Genomic DNA, 14,514 nt, shown 5'->3' on the forward strand with positions numbered 1-14,514 from the left:
AAAAAAAAAAAAACAGGCTTCAAATGTAGCTAAAGAAAAATCCTTACTGGTTTATCCACATATTTATACTCCCGTAGAAAACTTCAGCAGAGACGCCCAAAATTAATCACGTTGATTTACAAAAAAATCCACTCTGTACATTTCCACCAAACTGACACTGCTATAGGTTAATTTCACTTCTGTCTGTCTGTGGAGCATATGCATAGTTCATAATTTTCTCAAATATATTTGCTATTTTAAATTATTTGATGACATTTCCCCACCCCACCCCTTATTTGCTTTATTCTGTGACTTGCCTGAGCTGTGCTGCTTAGTTGGGCTTGGTCAAGTAAGTCACACAGTAGCATTTCTGTTCCTTAAGAGAGCTCGTAATCAGGAAGATGTTTAATTTGTTTTCCTGTGAGTATCTGATGGTGTAATCTTAAAAATCTACCTTCCAGGATTATTCACATTTGTGAAACTTGATTGCATAAATGGTTGCAAGCAGCAAACATGAGACAGGTGAGAATATGACTTAAGCAAATTCATTTAAAAATGCAAACATACCTGCATAGAAATTTCATCCAGTATTTGTCCACCTCTGTTTAACACATACAAGGTAGAAAATGAATGGATTTTCCAGTCTTTCACCTGGGCGCATCTAATAAACCCTTCCCAGTGAGTACCCAAAGGATTTGCTCAACCCCAGAACACTACAGATTTAGCACTCTCGTGGCTAGTGAATTTTATGCCTCAGAATAAAAGTTGATTCCCAGTTTCAGTACCTATTTACAGGTGCCTGCAAACAATTCAATGTATAATTTCTATGAAAGAGGAAACTCCAAAACCTTGACTATGCTAGAAATGTTATTCTCATTTGACAGCAATAGTGGTGCTGCCCTGGTACAGCCAATCATGTAAGTTCTAATGAAGGCTATGCACTACTGTTGGGGCTACCATGTCATCTGACCCTGCTCCAGGAAAGATCTCCTAGTGTAGATGCACTCCAACTTTGGGTTGAGGAACAGAGAGAGAAACTAGAACAAGGCAGGAAGAAATGCAACATGGAAGGAAAGGAGAAGGCCAAAGAAGATTGTCTGAGCAATGTCTACATTAGGACAACTGTCTGTGGTTCAACTCGGATTGAAAATAGTTTGACAAACAGAGAGCTCTCATGTATCAGAGGGGTAGCCGTGTTAGTCTGGATCTGTAAAAAGCAACAGAGAGTCCTGTGGCACCTTTAAGACTAGCAGATGTATTGGAGCATAAGCTTTCGTGGGTGAATACCCACTTCGTCAGATGCATGCTCTCAGAGAGCTCTCATGTGACTTTCAGCTATAGCCCAGATTAGAGAAACTGCAAAGAGGTATCAACCCCAGCAGGAGCCCAGGGAGGCATTGTGCTTCCCAGAGCTCCTGACACATAAGAGGAGCATGACCAAGGTTACACCCCTCAAAAGTGCTGTAGAGCAGAGGTTCTCAACCTTTTTCTTTCCACGCCCCTCCACCCCCAATATGCTATAAAAACTCCACAGCCTGCCTGTGCCACAACTGTCTTTTTGCATATAAATGCCAGAGCTGGTGTTAGGAGGTAGCAAGCAAGGTAATTGCCAAGGGTCCCATGAAGCTCAGTTGCTTGGGCTTCAACTCAAATAGCAGGGCAGTGGGGCTCCAGTCGCCGTGAGGCTCCAGTCACTGTGAGGCTCCAGAGCTTCAGCCCTGGGCCCCAGTAAGTCTAACGCTAGCCATGCTTGGTGGACCCCGGGTAAGAACGCTGCTGTAGAGGCCATGGCCTTTTCTTCTTCCTATCTCCTTTGGATCACCTTGTATATACAGCATTATGGCAAGGAACGACTCATGTGCAGAGGCTAGGCATGATCTAGTCCACAGATAGGGATAAACCATATTCAACACCTGTTATAGAAAATGTGCTAGATCCCTCACACTACTATGAGTCAAACACACTTAATATAAAGGGTGACGAGCAATTTGACCCTGTGACTTAAGCATATAGTCACAGCTTAACCATTTTAGAACCAGTTGAACTAGATGGCAGGGAGATAACTTGGGGCTGGTCTACACTGGGGGGGGGGGGGGAAATCGATCTAAGATACGCAACTTCAACTATGAGAATAGCGTAGCTGAAGTCGACGTATTTTAGATCGACTTACCTCCCGTCCTCACGGCACGGGATCGATGGCCGCGGCTCCCCCGTCGACTCCGCTTCCACCTCTCGCCCTGGTGGAGTTCTGGAGTCGACGTGGAGCGCGTTCGGGGATCGATTTATCGTGTCTAGACGAGACACGATAAATCGATCCCCAGTAGATCAATTGCTACCCGCCGATCCGGCGGGTAGTGAAGACGTACCCTAACTGATAATATTAGCCACAGGTTATTTTCCCCAGTGCAGAAAGTGTCTTGGATACAAGACAAAATTCACTTCCTCACATGCCCCAAATTAACAGCTTTTACTTTGAGCATGTACGGATTATAGAAACTAATCATGGAAGTGACAAAGAAACAAGACATCTGGCCCACCTGCACACTTGTTTCAGTATTAGACAAATAACGATTAAAAAAGAATGTTAAGGAATCTTTTTAACTCTGTTTTTTTGTATAGTTACAAATCAACATGGGTGCTCTCCCGTAAAGATATGCCCAGTGCTGATCATATTTAGCTAGACCTGTTGAAATAATGTGGGGAAAAGAGGGCATATCAAAAATCAGGGAAGGCACTGAAACAGAAGATGAGGGCCAGAAAACTTCTTTAAATTATTTCATTTATTGGAAATGCTTTTGACCTCTTCTTAGAGAATGTCCCTAGCCTGAACAGCCCATATGGTCCCAGAGATTCTCAGAATCAGCTTATATAAAGTTGCACTAAAGAGGCTAGACACTCCATGGCACAGCAAGTCAAATCTGCTGGCTATTAAGCAGAGATAGCTGATGAAGCAGATGCTAGAAGGAAGAGAGAGAAATCAGCCACTGTTTGTGCACAGCATCACTGCTAATGGCTACATGGAAGGGAGATTTCTTGGCTGGTTTCTCCAGTCAGACCTTAAGGAGTAGCAAGTACCTTTCTTTTCAACATGACTACAGGAAACAAGCAGAGCAAATGTAGGCTGTGTAGCATAAGCATGTGGAACCTTTGATAGAGGAATGCACACCTTACTGGAGTTCAGACTTAGTTTTTAAGAAAACGTGGTCTAAATACTTTTTGGAATTAGTTTGTTTAGTGTGGTGGGTGAAGAATATAGAGGAGTAACTCATATTAAGAGAAGTATGAGTAGGAATGTGTGAATTAATATGGGGAAAAATCAGCGCTGACAAGTCTGCACTCCTCTGTAGCTGAATGAAAACTATACTGCGTTAAAAATCTGGTTAAAAAAATACTGATTTGTTCATTTTTCTGCATAGCTCCAATTAAGAAGTATGAGGACATATGACTCACAAGACCAAGCTGCACCTTCTTGCCACAGTTAACCTAAATCTAAGCATCTTACGATTTCTCATGCTTCCTAAAAGCAAAACATGCAGCTATAATGTGCACAGTCGTGAAGGAACCCTACAAAATCTCAGCTCACACTAAGGGTGCTCATCAACATGACAGCCAGAATTGTGTCAGGAGCTCCACAGACCTCCTGCCCCATTATAATACAGTTCTATTTTAGAATGTTTTCAGAACAAGTCATGTTCAGATTTGAACAGAACCCTCCAAAGCTATCTGGAGTAGATTAATTTAGTAGTTACATGGATGCTAGTTCTGTTAATATAGACAAGGCCTAATTCACCACACATCATGTTAAAACATGCCCTTGTATGCCTGTTGTTGTGTGCATTTGTTTTACTGGTGGCTTGGTTGGACTGTCTTGGAAAAGCCATCAAAGGCTCGCTGAAGTCTAGTGCATGTTGGGATTAAAACTCAGACTTTACACAATTATCTGATATGAAAGATAACCATGTCAGAATGACTAGATTTACTCTGTCTCAACTAAACTTGATACTTTCATGTCTGTTTAAAACAATATGAATGTGTCAAGAAAAAATATATATTCCAAGCCCAATACACTGTAGCTGTTTCTCCATAATTGTGCACCTTTTTTTTTTTTTTTTTAAATTGGAATGACTGATAAAATACTCACAGATGGTTAAAAAGGGATTAATTGGATGTAGATAGAGGCTACTAAAAATTGAATTGGTTATGGTGCTTAGAATGGAAATGCTGAGTTCTGCTGCTTAAATGATCAAAAAAGACTTAAAAATACTGTATTAAAGATCTCTCTTCTATTCAATCCAGAACAAAACACAAGACAACTCCACACAAATGGGAAAATTTCACATTTGTAACAGAATATTCTGTTCTGAACCATTCATATAAAAGTGACTCCCCCACCCCCAAAGAATAATCTCTTTCTATATTCGGATCGAAATATTTCTGTCATGCGCTTTTAGAGCTGTCTGGCTGTTAATGAAAGCTACTGGTGCCAAACATTTTGCCAATTTTGTATTTAAAATAGAACTAAATGAAGATTTGGATATTATTCAATTTCTCATCATTCAGGATGGCTATTGTCCAATTCTTTTTTCTGATGCTGTTGACACATACTCTTTAAAAAAACGAACAAACAAAACAAAACCCAGTTCAACTCTGTGAACAGTGTCAGCAGCTACATGCTATTTTAAAATCAAAGAACTCTCTCCTGCTTCTCCTTATGAGACACTGAACTAGGGAAGGGTGAGATTAAGCAAAGATATGGGAGACAATTACTGTGATGGCTTATTTTAAACTTAAAAGGCTATGTGAAGGAGCTCTGTAGAGATTGCATTTTGTGCACAATATTATGGTCAGTTTTCACCCATGCTAGGCTCTCAAGATATATTACACACACAGCCCTCTAATTTCACACCTGTACTAAGCACAAATTCTAGATTTAACAGTTCTTGGATTAGCAGGGCTATCCGGGGTGTCAAACAGACAGAATATGGCCCACTGTGTTGAATATACTATACAGTGACATGTTATAACAGGCAGTTTGGCAACCCCCACTTAGATGATTATATCCAAATCACTCAGGCAGTGAGCTTACTAAAAACAGATACATTCACAGAAGAAAAACCTCCTTACAAGGATGTGACCAATTTTAGCAAGCATTGTGAGGTAGAGACAGGTGGGTCAGGTTTATAAGTAGCTCTGACCAGCAACCAGGCTGTAGCATTCTTTATCTGCAATCACATAATTACCAAAAAGTATGAACTTCTTTCCCATTTTTGAAAATAATTACTTCCCTTCTCATCCTTACAACTGCAGGCCCCATTAGAACAAATTTGTTAAAGTTAAACAAAACAGAAAAGGCTATTAAATCATCCCCACCTCTGCAACAGTGCATTTTGTCTTTGTCTCTTGTCACCCCAATATTGCAAGCTGTTGCAGATTGGGGCTTTGGAGTGTAAACTCTTCAGAAAAGGAACTAAAGTGTATTAATGAAAAGCACTAAATAAGAGCTAGGCATGGTTATTATTTTTGTGTCATGCCCAACACTAAATAACCACAAGCACCAATTAGCAACACATCAACACCAATTAGAAATGGCTTTTGAATAGTTATTTTTGATCCATAGCCAAATGACAACATAAGTGACCTGAAGAAGAGCTCTGTGTAACCTGGTCTACACTATAGAGTTAGGGCACCGTAAGGCAGCTTACGTCAACCTATCCCTGTAAGTGTCTACACTAAAATGTAGCTCCCACCAACATAACTCGCCTACTACACCGAGTAAGGCTTGATCTATACTACAGAGCCCGCCTGCAGCTTGGGCTAGAGCTCTACTCCTCCCCCTCCAATCCCTCACCAGAAGGCACCGGTGGAGCTCCCAGCTCTCAGTCCTGGCAGCAGGGCTAACAGCAGAAGCCACCACTACCACCACTTTGGGGCTGATAGCAGGGTTCAATTTCACAGCAGGTAGCCTACCAGCAGTGAAATTGACATTCTTGTCATTTTCAGGGCTATTATTTCACATTTTGTCTCCCGCTCTTGGCCCTCAGCCCCAAAGCTAGGAGGCTCCATCTGTGAGCTCCACACTGGGCTGACAGCTTGTGCTGTCTGGGCCCCTAGCTGTGAGCCAGCACCCACCTGATAGCTGGGGGGGGCAGGTGTGAGCCCCCTGCCTACAGCTGACTTAATTTTGTAGTGTAGACAAGCCCTTAAATACTCCACCTCCATGAGAGGCATAACGCTTAAGTCGACGCAGTGTCAGTGTAGACACTGGGTTGCTTACATCGACTTGCTACCTTTCAGAAACCGTCCCACAATTTCTCACACTGGCAATTAAATTGGTGCAAGGACTCCTGGTGAAGATGCACACCGCCAATGCAAGGAGCATAGGAGCATAGTGTGGATGTGTAAAAAACTATTCAGTTACTACCATGGCATAGTCGACATAATTTAGGTTGACTTAATTTTGTAGTGTAGACTTGCCCTGAGCTCAAGAGCTTGTCTCTCTCACCGACAGAAGTTGGTTCAATATAAGATATTACCTCACCCACCTTGTCTCTCGAACCATAAGTGATGCTCATTAAAATGAAAGTCCACTGTACAAGGCACTGCACCAATACATTCTAGTTCAGTGGTTCCCAAACTTTAACAACCTGTGAACCCCTTTCACTAAAATGTCAAGTCTCGTGAACCCCCTCTTAAAAATGAATATTTCCAGGGATTTTCTCCTGTACCTGAGTATAAATTATAAAAGCAGTGATCTTGGAAATATAAAATTTGTTTTTGTGACATGTTTATTACACACTATGTATTATTAATTATTATTTATCATTACAGTATTTTTATTGCATTATGAAAATGGCAACACTCTTCCAAGATCTCACTTTTGTAGCTTGTATCACTTTGAATAAGCCTGTTATAAGACAAGGCTCCTATGTTTCATCAAGGAGTATCAGATGTGAAACAGCATGAAGGTATTTAAGAAGCCAACTCAGAGTTCCTCCTACACAAGCATTCAGGTCTTGAGCAGTCCAGGCAAACAACGCACGTTACAACAAAGCTTAAATTTGTTCTTCATAATAATTTTAAAAATAATACTAGCTGCCTATTTAATTTTAAAAACAGCAAAAAATATCCACCTCCCTTTCCATTTCTTATAAGGAGTCTTGAAGGTTAAGTCTCCTCAGTCTCCCATGCTGCCCAGGGTCCCTAGGGACAGCTCTGTCTGCCATTAGGGAATTTTTCCCCGAGAACCCCCTGTAACATTTCGTGAACCCTAGTTTGGGAAACACTGTTCTAGTTAATCTCAATGGGCTCCTTGTACCCATGCTCAGTCACATCCAGAGTTTAATCAAAGTAGACGTGCGGTGGCTTCTATGGGGGCCCAACCTTGGGGTTTAGAGGTTTCAAATACTACCTTAGCCCTTGTCACAATCTCTGTTTTTAAATCTTGTCTGAAACTTCATCTAATACTATTATTAGCAATATTGGTAATATTATGCTTGTGTTTAAGATTAGCAAATATTTTAAACCTAGTAAGAAATATAAAGGGGAAATGAGGACTTAATAGGTCTGACTGAAGAAACAGAAAAGTTGTAAAAGTATTTCTGAACTCCTGAATTGCCACACCTTGTTTTAAGATACCTTGACACTCGGAAATGTCCCCGATCCAGAAGTTTGAAGTATAGCTGGAATTCAGTGAGGATGTGCCAACATAAAGATCTTGGGAATTCTTTGTATTGCAAAGACATTCTAAATCCCTATTATTTTGGTGTGTGCTTCTCTCCCACCCTCAAAGAAAGAAAACTAATAAAGCCTATCTGATTCCTCAGTGACAGCTCTTCCCACCTACTATCATAGTCTCCCTGAAAGTACTTAATGTGGGAACAGAAACATATAGGCCCGTAATCCTGTTAAAGAAAAGATCATCTGTAAATCAGATTCTCGCTATTCACACTCCCTAGAGGAGAGGTTGGTAGTATGAGCCAGGAAGAAGAGCCCCTCCCTCCTGACGCCAGGGGCAGGCAGCCTGCCGAGGCTTGCCTCCAATTTAACATGAGGCTAAACAAAGTACAATGTGCAGCCAGCCACACACACCCAATCCAGGCTTCTCTCAACCAAGGCTCACGCACGTACACAAAAGGGCAGGAAAGCAGAGATGAGGGTGAGCTACAACTTCCCGATCCAGATCAGAGATATGCCCAAAGTTTAGGGAAGCCGGGCTCCGGAGCAGAACTTCCTCACTGGCTGGGGAACAGAAGTTTTGTTCAGCCCCATTCAGCGCCAGGAGCCGGATGTTCAGTTCCAAGCCTCCCCAAAAGTCAGGGGGTTGCTTTGCACACCTCTGCGCAAGGAAATAATTCAAAACAGGGGTTTTGACAGAACAAAACAGAAACAAACAAACGGGAACAATTCCTTCCCCACTCCTGCTCCCAGCGTCATCTACGCTGGAAGAGTCCCAGCTAAAAAACAGGCGAAGTGCCTAGCGTACACGTGGGTAAGTGGGAATTACATCCTTCGGTCCCATGTCCCGCAATACCCCCCGTTGTTTCGCCTAAGGACTAAGCTCAGGGGGGTGGGTTGGAACCAGAAGTTTAGCGGAGAAGCCGCTTCAAACGGGAGTCCAAAGGCTCAGCCCCGCTCCCGCTCCCACTCCCACTCCCCAGGTAAGTGACATACCTGGCGCTGGCGCTGAGCCGGGGGAAATGTGTCCGGAGCAGACGGACCCTGTAGCAGCCCGCGCACCTTATGGAGCTGGGCGCTCGCCGGCCCCCTGCCCGCGCTCACGTCTGGGGAAGGGGGTGCGGCTGCGGTGTGTTTCTGAGTCAGGCTATTTCCTGTTGGAGGCAGAGGGAAAAGGAGCGAGGGGGGAGGTGTTTAATCCGGGGCCGCGGCGCTAGCAGGCTCCCGCAGGGCAGGTGAGCGCGCCGCTCGGGGGCCCGGGATGGGAACGGGCCCAGCCCCTTAGAGCGATCCCCGGAAAGCCCAGCAGGCACCTGCGGCTCGAGTCTCACCTCCCCCGCCCAATACCCAGGCGGCGACACGCGCGCCCGGCCCTGCCCTCGCTGGTTGCCCAGCAAGCGGGAAGGAAGGTGGAGCCGGGAGCTCCAGTGCACGGAAGCGCTGCCTGCCTGCCCGAGGTTTGTGCCCGAGTCCTGCGCACTGGGCGTTAACGCTCCGCCTGCGTTTGATTAGCCCAGCTCCTGGCCTTCCCCTGGCTGGGCAACGCGCCCCCGAAGTGCAGGGATCCTGCCTGAAAACTCTCACAAACTTTCCAGCACGAGCTCGGCTTCCAGCTGACCTTACACCAAAACACAGAGCCGCAGCCGGAGCTGATCTGCTAACTTACCCCAGACTCGGTGCCTTCTCTTCCAGACATTTACTGGCAGCTTCGCCCTCTGGCCACCCCCGCGACTAGCTCTGGCTGGAGAGAGTGGAACAGGAAATACCGGTTCAAAGCCCTGGTACAATAGGTGCGATGAGGAAAGCAACTCCACTCGGAGCTTAGTCACTGTATAGTATCTAATGAGCCACTAAACCAGTCATTGTTTTGACCTGAAACTCACCCTCTTGCTGACAGTTTTGCCTCATAAGTGAGCGGAAATTCCAAATCACAAATATATTAATTTCAAAAGAAAATATAAGAAAAACAGCCCTATCTTCCCTGATCTTTGACTACTTGGCTTTACAGCGTAAAAGTTTGATAACTTTTTCCTTCGGAAATGTTTGAAATGCAGTGTGATCCATAGGATGGGGAGAAGAGCCTGGGATTCAGGAGAGATGAAGGCTAATCCAGTCTCTGCTACTGTCCTACTGTGTGACCTTTGGCAAGTCACATCACCTCTATGTGCCTGTTTCCCCTCCCACCCTTTGTCTATGTAGATTGCAATCTCCTTGAGATCTCAATTGCAGCCTCTACAAATCATACTACTCTTAAAAAGCACTGCTGATTTGACAGCTGTTGGCTCTGTTTAGTCACAGAAAAAGTACAAGAACATAAGAACGGCCATACTGGGTCAGACCAATTGTCCATCTAGCCCAGTATCCTTTCTTCCGACAGTGGCCAATGCCAGGTGCTTCAGAAGGAATTAACAGATCACGCACTCATGGAGTCATCCATCCTGTCATCCACTCCTAGCTTCTGGCAAACAGAGGCTAGGGACACTCAGTGTACGGGGTCGCCATTGATGGACCTATCCTCCAGGAATTTATCTAGTTCTTTTTTGATCCCTATTATAGTTTTGGCCTTCACAACATCCTCTGGCAAAGAGTTTCACAGATTGACTGCGTGTTGTGTGAAGAAGTACTTTCTTTTGTTTGTCTTAAACCTGCTGTCTATTAATTTCATTGGGTGACCCTGGTCCTTGTTATGTGAAGGAGTAAATAGCACTTCCTTATTCACTTTCTCCATGCCATTCATGATTTCATAGATATCTATCATATCTCCTCTTAGTCAACTCTTTTCCATGCTGAAAAGTCCCCACCTTTTTAATCTCTCCTCATATGGAAGCCGTACCATACCCCTAATCGTTTTTGTTGCCCTTCTCTGTACCTTTTCCAATTCTAATGTATCTTTTTGAGATGGGGTAACCAGAACTGCACACAATATTCAAGGTGTGAGCATACCATGGATTATATATGGATTTATATCTTTTTCCTAATGGTTCCTAACATTTTGTTAGCTTTTTTGGCTGCTGCTGCACATTGAGCAGATGTTTTCAGAGAACAATCCACAATGACTCCAAGATCTCTTTCTTGAGTGGTAACAGCTAATTTAGACCCCATCATTTTGTATTTATAGTTGGGATTGTGTTTTCCAATGCACTACTTTGCATTTATCAACATTGAATTTCATCTGCCATTTTATTGCCCAGTCACCCAGTTTTGTGAGATCACTTTGAAACTCTTTGCAGAGCAGAATGTGGGCTAATTTTACCTGATCTGCCCTGCAATTGTCTTTCCTCACCCCTTTGAGGGTAGTTCATGCTCAATGCATGTCGCACACTGATCTCTGTTTAGTCTGCTAATGGTACCAGTTAAGACCACTCTGTGAGCAAATGATCTCTAGGAATTGGACTGAGAGCATCAGCTCATAGCATGTCACTGAGCAGCCATTAAATGGCATTAAATTTTCATTTATTTCAGGTCTAGGACAGATTAAAACTGATGGAGTGTCTCTAGCCCACATCCCAGTACCAATACCTGATGCCATTCTATCCCTTGTATTTGCATATTTTTAAAGCTCTAGCTATGTGCTGTTATGAATTTGGGATCACAAGTTATTAAAAACCTCTTAATTTAGGACAGTTTTACTGTTGTTTGTTAAAAGGGCTTGGTTCCTTTGCTCTTCTTTCAGGGTATATAATATTGGCCTCAGATGTTTGTATTTTAATCCCTGCCTTTATTACAGAAGAATTATGAATGACTTTACTCTGTTTTGCTAGGGGACATGAGCAATCTTTGGGTGTTGACATCATAGCTCTAGGCTGAAACTTCTGATATCAGTCTTAGGCGAAGCAGCTCAAGTTGCAAGCTAAAAAGTGTAATTGACCCCTCCAGCTCTTCCAGACATGATCCTGAAATCTAAACTTCCCAAATAAGCCTGTGCTGCAAGCTGTAATTCCAGATATTTCAGCTTTCCAGGTCTTTGCTAAAGTTCTCCAGCTGAAAAGGGAGAGTCAAGACGTGATGGTCCTAATGTGAAAAATGAGTTTAAAAAAAAAGTAGTAATATTTACACATCATAAAGGACCAATAAAATCACCAATTGTTGGCTAGTTTGCTTCACCGTTCCCATCTAAGCAAACTTCTCCCAAATCAAACAGTTTAATCCCCAACAACAGTTTTATAAGACAATGTATTGTAGCCGTTGGACTTTACCCTGTACAGGGCTTAATGAACACTTTTAATAATTTGCAGTGCAGTTGCTAGTCAGGTCACTTTGCAGCAGTTGCCAAAGGTTAGAAATTCTCAGAATTCCCAAAAGCATGGGTTCACAGAACTGCTTTTTGATTAAATGTGGTGTAATATGCCATGCAGTGAACAGAAAGAGTAAGACACAGTGTTTTTAATGAAACCGCTTGACTTGGAAACTAAGCACAGCAGACAGAAGGATCCTGCTTCTATTAAGACAACATATCACTGCATTAAAAATTTTGTAAAGGTCTTGCTTCTAAGTATAATCAATCATTAACCCAAATTTAAGTGACATTAATGGACTAACATCCCCCCTCCAAACAAACAAGAGTTAATATAGGTGTTGACACTCAGGCTTCACCGCTCTGAGATCGATCCACCAGCGGTCGATTTAGTGGGTCTAGTGAAGACCTGCCAAATTGACAGCAGATCACTCTTCAGTTGACCCCTGTACTCTACACCTGACGAGAAGAGTAATGTAAGTCAACGGGAGAGTTTCTCCCGTCAACCTCCCGCGGTGTAGACCCCGTGGTAACTCCACCTCAGGTACATCAATTCCAGCTACGTTATTCATGTAGCTGGAGTTGCATAGCGTAGGTTGATTTACCGCAGTAGCGTAGACATAGCCTCAGGGTTAATTAACTCATTGTTTTCCTTCAGCTACTTTAGGGCTCTAAGATGAGGTTGGATAACCGACTGCAATGCTCAGGCAAAATGGGACCAGATAGGGAGAGTGGAATCTCTGACTGTCCTTGCTTTCCTGAGTTTGTCTGACCCTTCGCATTACTTGCTTCACATGGTTTTTGGTATCTGATTATTTTTTCCTTAATAAAAGTTAACTCCATATATAATTTTCTATCTGCAAAATGGGGACAATATTTCTCTCTCATGGGAATGTCATTAGGATTAGTTAATGGTTTTTAAGTGCTTTGAAGATGAAGAATGCTACAAAGTGTTTTATATAGAATAAGACAAACGGAACAGAAAATATTAATTAGTAACGGGAGCAGAGTCAAGATCAGTGAATTAACATCTACAAAATCATTAATTGTACCATTTTGATTTCTTAGTGTTACACAATTACCCAAACACAAACTGGTAAAATAATTCAGCAACTTGGAGAGGTTAGCTACCTTGCTGAGGAGCTTGTTTTAAACATTTTCTTTCTCTAGATATTATGCCTGTCAATCTTCCAGAAAAAGCCCAGGAAAGGGGTGCAAATAACATCTTTCTTTTTTGTGCCCAGCTCAATGTATATTATTTTTCCATCGTCTCTGGTATCTGCTATCATCCTCTGTAGGGGATGGGGAACCTTCCAATTTCTGCTCGTGAGGACTTTATCTTGTAACTGCCAGTAATTCAACATTATGTAACATATGCATAGTCTGGGACATGAGAACATAGATATGAACAATTTTTCCTTGTCTTACTGGTTTTAAAAAAATCTCAGTAGCAGTGTGCAAATCATTTCTATTCTTTATGGAACATCCACATGATAGATCACAACAGCTCCATTTGTGTGCAGCAAATTTAAAACTTCTTGTCCTCACATCATGCAACTCGCACCTATGTCACCGACCTATCCTTTCATGTCCCCTTTTGCCTTGCCCACCTCCAACTGCCTTTGACTTCTCTGCTCTTCCTATGCTGACCCTTATACTTTGAATAGTTAAACATCTACATCATTCCCAAGAACTCACTTCTGCAACACCCTACAAACTTGAGTGGTTTATGCTCAAACACTCAAAACTGAGCCATTAACCCAAACAGATGCCTAAACTGAACTAACAATCCAATTTTATCTCTCTATCCCATTTCATTACTCTCCCTGCCCTATTTCTGCTTATAAGAGTGAGGCCAAATTTTTCAGCTGACATTTTTTTTAAACATATTCAGGTTGACCAAAACAATTTGTGAATTCATGTCAAATGTGCTGTATGGTTTTGGAAAAAAAACAAACCCACAAACACACACACAGGAAAAAAATTCTAAAGTAACGGTGTTTAATTTCACCACTTTCTGAATGAAATGTTCAGATTTAAAACTTTTCATTTTGATTTTTACTTCAATATTTTTTTAAAAGGTTAAAAAAAACCTTTGAAACTAAATGTTTTGTTCAACCAAAAAATCCAAAACACCTCCATAATCCCCCCTCCCAACTTTTTTGTTTAACCAAAACCTTGAAATTTTTGTTGTGGGTCAACCTAAACTGGTCTTTATAAATTTTTTGGTTCAGCCAGAAAATGAAAAAAAATCAGTTATTCACACAGCTTTACTGTGTATATCCTCACTTGTCAGTCTTATCCATTATTTAGACTATAAACCCCTCCGGGGTGGGATTTTTCATTCTGTGAAACTAGTGGACCTAAAGAAATGATGAACTAATAAATTGGGGCTTTTCTTAACCTTCTATTTTCAACCTTTTTGAATTCAGCACATTTGTCTGAGAGCATGATGCCACAACTGAAGCAAAGTGAGCAAGAGACAAGAGGAGCTTTAGCACCTATCCTCATGGTAATGGTACCCATCAACTGTGTAAACATATTGCGGCCTTAGTGCAGAGGGACAGATCAGAGGGTGCAGCAATCTTCTACTTCTTCTCCGGTCTTTCCCAATTATTAGTTGGGCC

At 42.4% G+C, this 14,514-nt stretch overlaps 1 protein-coding gene across 2 annotated transcripts in view; it reads right to left on the minus strand.

The window, feature by feature from the left end:
• TJP2 (tight junction protein 2) overlaps positions 1–9,365 on the minus strand; it is a 91,035-nt gene extending 81,670 nt beyond the window's left edge. The window contains exon 1 of one of the 2 annotated variants that reach the window (XM_026652381.1): positions 9,320–9,365. The gene's annotated coding sequence lies outside the window, so the exon portion shown is untranslated. Of the gene's footprint in view, positions 1–8,649; positions 8,752–9,319 lie in introns of those variants that run through there. The other variant, XM_026652380.1, reaches the window with a different exon arrangement.
• Between the last annotated feature and the right edge of the window lie 5,149 nt (positions 9,366–14,514).

The sequence above is a fragment of the Terrapene carolina genome, unplaced genomic scaffold, assembly GCF_002925995.2.
Source record: "Terrapene carolina triunguis isolate 2854851 unplaced genomic scaffold, T_m_triunguis-2.0 Scaffold113, whole genome shotgun sequence".
Lineage (NCBI taxonomy): Eukaryota > Metazoa > Chordata > Testudines > Emydidae > Terrapene > Terrapene triunguis.